The sequence below is a fragment of the Salvelinus sp. IW2-2015 genome, linkage group LG6.1 (assembly GCF_002910315.2).
Source record: "Salvelinus sp. IW2-2015 linkage group LG6.1, ASM291031v2, whole genome shotgun sequence".
Classification (NCBI taxonomy): domain Eukaryota; kingdom Metazoa; phylum Chordata; class Actinopteri; order Salmoniformes; family Salmonidae; genus Salvelinus; species Salvelinus sp. IW2-2015.
In genome coordinates, this window is record NC_036845.1 from 12,760,173 (window position 1) to 12,766,172 (window position 6,000).

The window sequence follows — 6,000 nt, forward strand, 5'->3', positions numbered from 1 at the left end:
CGATGCACGGGTTACCAAGGGCAAGCCTTAAACCGTCCTTTGGTAGCGGCTAATGGGCTATGGGTTGGGACAATGGCTTCGTTTCCCCCCAGCGACCGCATGATGGGAACCCGGACGCGTTGTGACAAGGATAGTGTACAGAAATGTTATGATGGCAATTTGCCGTCCCAAGTTCATTACACTCGGTCAGGCCAACGTCTAGCATGTCGACCGCCCCCCCCCCCCCCCCCCCCCCCCCCCCCCCCCCCCCCCCCCCCCCCCCCCCCCCCCCCCCCCCCGCCGCCGCCCCCCCCCCGCCCCCCGTCCCCCTGGCAGTGACAGGCCTCACTGTTTGCACAATTTTAGATAAAACCACAACAAGAAGGTAACACTCTTCTTATACGAGCCTATAGTAGTAAAAACATATCCTTTAAAAGGTAACATTTATGAGGAATAATGTCATGCGTTCATTACTTAATTGACGCATAAAATCAAATATGTCCGTGTAGTGCTTCATTCTGTGAATGTGCTTACTGACGGGGGTTTTAAGTCGTCTTAACCTGTGAAAAACTAGCCTAGTCAGTTTAGGCAACAACTCAGTATGTTGGCTAGTAAGATGCTTGTGGTAATACACAAGTCATCATGCGTCAAGTTTACATTCGTGATACTTTACGCTTGCCGTTAACAAAACGGAATATGAGGATATTTGTTGAATAGTTGAAAACTATTTGTGTGAGCTCCACCGCGCTGACATAACAAGTTATTGTGTTAAAAGGACAGAAAAAGCACGTTGTTATATCATCCAGAGTTCCGTGGCAGCCCATAAGCTACTGGTATCGCCTTTTCCTTCAGTGTGATTCTGGTTAATAGATTTGAGGATTAAGATTTAGAAAATTCTTTATGGTCCCATGTAGGCCAGTATTGCCGAAAACCAAAAAACCCAAACATACTAAAGGGAAAACACACATTTAGGGCCTACATTGTGAAAACATAAACCATGGTCGAAAACGTTTAAAACCCCTCTCTTGATGAACATTTGTGCGCTGTTTGAATGACAAGCGCCGGCGTGGGAGGATCCATCTTTGCTTCGTGCTTCTTATGAAGCAATAGCCTCATTACTCACCTATGGCTTGAGCATGGAAAACGTGGCGTTGATTTAGGCTTCGCCGAGATTCAATAGTAGGCACTTTGCCGGCCATTATGCCAAACCTGGGATTCCAGTGGTCGAGTCCTATGCATTATTTCAGACTTTAAGCCATTGTGAGAGGCGTTCAAATTATTAAAATGCATAAGACCACCCTGTGAAGTTTTGTATGTGGTTTTGGGAACCGTAAAAAAGTTACAGAGCAAGAGTCTGTATTCAGCCTCTTTTTCACGAAGAGCTGCCACGCCCCCCGTAACTACTTTAGACAGTGAGCCCCATGTAGCCCAAAATTTGCAAATGTAAGACGTGGCAAACAACCGTTTTTATAAGAGGCACCCCGTAAATTCTATCCTGCCACCAGTGAGAAATAAAAAAAAAAAGGAGGAGAATGAGCAAACCAAAATTTGAAACAAATACCGACCAAGGCTTGTTGGTTTTTTGTGGCCTTATTCCGTCCAAATTAACATATTTTTCTTTATTTCACACCTTCAAGGCACATTAAAATATTAGCCTGTGGCTACGAGCCCAAAAACAGGCAGAAGTTGTTGGTTTCCGGCAATTAGCAAACGTTTATGCCAGTGCAAGAGCTTTTGTTTGCTCAAAGGCACACACGTCACTACCCAATCCCCTTTTTAATTGAAATTTGAGGCAAATTTAATAAAACTTACAAGTGCAATGCAAATTGATAATATTTGCTGGGTTGTGTGTTGCTGTGTGTGTTTGTGTTGTTGTGGACTGTGTTGTGTGTCTGTTCTTGTGTATTGTGTGTCTTAGTGCAAATGTGTGTTTGTGTCGTGTTGTGAGTGTGAGATGTGTGTGTGTGTGTGTGTGTGTACAGATATGTGGTGTGGAAATTGAAAAACCCCAATACCTCAATTGTTTTTAAACTTTGCACATAATGCTTTCACTCGTATTTATCAATTATTTTTAATAATATCACATTTCCCCGATAAACAATCATATTTGTGTGTCATGGCTTGAAATTATGCGCTTTGCAATATATTTCCCAAGTCCAACCTAGCTATTTCTAGTTTTCTCACCACTGCTAATAAATTGCCACCCTTTTCTTGGCAAGCTAGAATCTGAGACGTGCTTAGCAACGCAAAGCTCAACGATCTTTTGTCCCCCTAAATCTGGACATATTGTCAAGACTCCATGGGAGTCCATTGCGCGCACACACTCTCCTCGCGCCACACGAGACAATCCCTTCCCCCTATATCATTCATCAACCGAGAGGAAGTTTTAACGTCAGGTATTTTAGAAACAAGGCGATAATATATCGCCTACACATTTCTGTAACACGGATATCAAATATGCCTATTGTAAATAGGCTACAAATGATACCTACATATATTCTTACCTTTACATTTACGATAGGGCTGCACCTTTCCGCTTGCACTTCTTGATATACAATATTCAAAACAATTAACATTGAATCTGTTCTGGAATTGTGTGAATAGCATTACGTCGAGAGAATTGCAACCGAGCGTTTCAGTAGTAGCGTACATGCCTCATGCAGATAAAAATACAAACTTGCAGGTCTACTTACAATTACAGTACATTTAGTAGGCCTACATTCTTTGGTATTAAGTGTAAGAATGTATTTTGAATAACAAAATAATCTAGGTCTGTTTATTGAAAAAGGTTTCCTGTAAACCATGCAGGAACAAAAATGGCGGGTTGAAAAATCGCACACGCAAGAGTCATTACGCCTGCAATTAAAAATTAATTTGCATATGCTAATCAGTTTAAAATTAATCTTGACGCTCAATTGGAGAAGAGAAGGAGGCCCTTCGTGTGGATCAAAAGCAAAATCATAATATATTTTTGGTGCAATCGGTAAAGATGAGGTTTAGAAAGCATTAAGAATGAAAAATGGCAATACATTTTACAGCAAGTTTTTCACTTCACTGCAGGTCTACTTATCAATGCACTTCAATGCACATTGGCACAAATACATAATATGCACACAAGAAAAAATGCAGTCCAGAACTATATTTCTGATGTCAGTGTGTGTTTAGTGTCTGTGTGTGTTAAAATTCCGAAAATGATTTCCTTATGTTAGATAGAACAATCTAATGCAGGTATATGGTCACATTGCAATGGTGCATAAGTTTAGTTCATGATTAATATCTTAAACAATGTTTATGGGCCATATACGTTATAGGCTATTAACAATCACAATGCATGTATTGTGGTTTTACAGGAGTGAGAGCGTTTTATTTCACTCCAAGTGTGCAGGAAACAACCTCTCCCAGATGCACATCTGACGTTGCAAAACTTGTGGGGCAGAATGCGTACATAGGCCATACACAAACCCTGTTCGGTATTCATGTAAGTCCAATGGTCCCGTTTATTTAGTAAAGAGCCAAATTGGTGGAACAACACAAAACGCAGGTTACACCATGATTGAAGAAATAATTGATAAGTAAGTAAATACTGCACCAAGGTTATGTGATAGTATATGTGTGCTTTGCACTGTTGCAAACGCTCAGTAAATCTGTTCCTGAGTCAAAAATCGGTTTCCCCAATGCATTAGACATATTTCAAAAGAAGGCTCTGCTTTGAGATATAATCTCTCACTGACCAAACATAGTATTTCTGGTGGATCATGTTAGCTCGCTGGTCGGTGGTCTGGTTTCTCCTCCCCGTAGCAGGACTCTCGGAATGATGAAGAGTGATGTGTAGGCCCTAATGCCAAATTAATTGCTTAATTAATGCGTTCATAAATATGAATGCAAGAGGCCCCAATTTGCTGACATGCGTGTAGGAGCTTTGCGTAGCTACATGATGTCATCATGGGGAACACAAAGTGCTTCAGAATGACAACGTTACAAAGGCTGGTAACCTATAGATGCCACTCTCATAATGGTATAATAATGTGGCTGAAAAATCTGAATTTACTTCCTCACCATAAATATAAGGGTGTAGGCCTGGTCCATAGTTGCTAAGATCCTTCATAATAGGTATTGCTCATAATTTCGAATATAATATAATACAATACAGATCTTATATTTGGCTGTAGGTTCATACTTAATATTAGTTGTATTCTAAAAAAAAAATGTTGCCACTTGCTTGCCTGTAGCCTGAATTATTATAGAATAGTCTTTTTTTAAAGTATTTTATGGAGACGTTTGTGGCCATGGCAAATCAATGGAAAACATATTTTGAAGCTGCTCTCCAATTTTCGGAACAATAAGCCTAACAAAAATGTATTGCTGTGAGTAATTATACTTCTATTATATTTTACAAAGTAAAACTATTTTTAAGGTCTTGTGAAAGGGGCGATCCAAGCTTTCTAACGTTCCAATCTTGAATTGCATGAGCTTTGCTAAGTCAAAATATCCTTCGTTCAGTTGAAGTATTAATAAACGACATTTATTCTGACAATAACGAATACCAAAGGTAGCCTAGTGGTTAGAGCGTTGGACTTGTAACCGAAAGGTTGCAAGATCGAATCCCCGAGCTAACATGGTAAAATTCTATCGTTCTGCCCCTGAACAAGGCATTTAACCCACCGTCATTGAAAATAAGATTTTGTTCATAAATGAAGGTACATTTTTTTATCTAATACAGAAACACAACATAGTAGGTATGCATATTATGTACCCACAGTTCAAGAAAATGAACACAGGCAATTGAGGCGACTTTAATACCAATGTAACTTGATTCATTTTTTATAGGCCTTACAAGCCAGTAAACTGTATGCATTTCAATTGTTGAATTCCTGCACTTTTCTGGATATGTGCAGATTTGTGCACAATATTTTGATTGATCAGATGAATTTGTTATACAGGCATTTGGCCCAATTATAACCTCTTAATCGTAGGCCAACACACATGCAATTGAATGCGTTCCAATCACTTTTAACGACAAAACTTGTGAAAAGAAGAAATCACAGGCCATGTTTCTGAGGAGGAATATCAACAGGTGCCCACACTTAAAATTAGAAAGAACTACGAATATTTAAATCGTTATATCTCTAGCGTGTCATACTCGTTGCCATTTATTTTACTGGAGAAGTTGAGGTTATAGAGGCTATATGAAAATGTCAAAACTCGTAGATGGTCTCTCATGTCAGTCTTCGAGGCCCATTTAATGCATTTCTCTATGCACATTCTGTCGGGTTTGTCCTACTCTGTCCTCATTAGGACTTGATACCAAATGTTTTATTGTAGAGTATGAATGAATGATGGGCTGCATATTGAATACACATTGCCATCTTCTTACATAATTTGCTTGGCCGAGAATTTACTTGGAGTAAATCCAATGCGCAAAGCACTAATTGGGTTTGGGGATTAGGGTTCAGGTTACCCTTTGCGTTCTGACGGTGTCAGTGGTAAAAGACAGCTCGATTTAAACTTTCTGAGCACCGAGCACTCCTACACCATACCTGACAGGAAGGCTTTGTAGCAATTATTTATTTCTGCCTCCCTTCCCCATTTATAACCCAAAGAAAGAATCGAATGAAAAGAAAATGGATTTGTAAAAATACGACCACGCCCATCATGAAACGAGATGTTTTAAAGAGAGCAAAGTGCAGGGGCACAATGGTGAAAGTCAGTCTTTTGAGCACGGTTCACCTCTGCGATTGAGTTGTCAGCGTGGTTGTATGTCTACAGTATTAAAGAGGTCGGTGTGTTCATAAAAATGCACCCGGCTGCACGAAACCAAGCTTATTTGTGTTAAAGGTGACGCGCGAGTGTGAAGATGGGACCATTTTCATTATTGGACCTCTGATCTCGTGGGGCTTTTGCATGTTTATTGAATGTATGCCTGGGGGCGTTTAGACAACATTAGAGATATTTTCCTAGTACCACCAACCCCTTCCTATCCTTTGGATTTGGCCTCATTTAAAAGACGTTAGGCCTATGTGC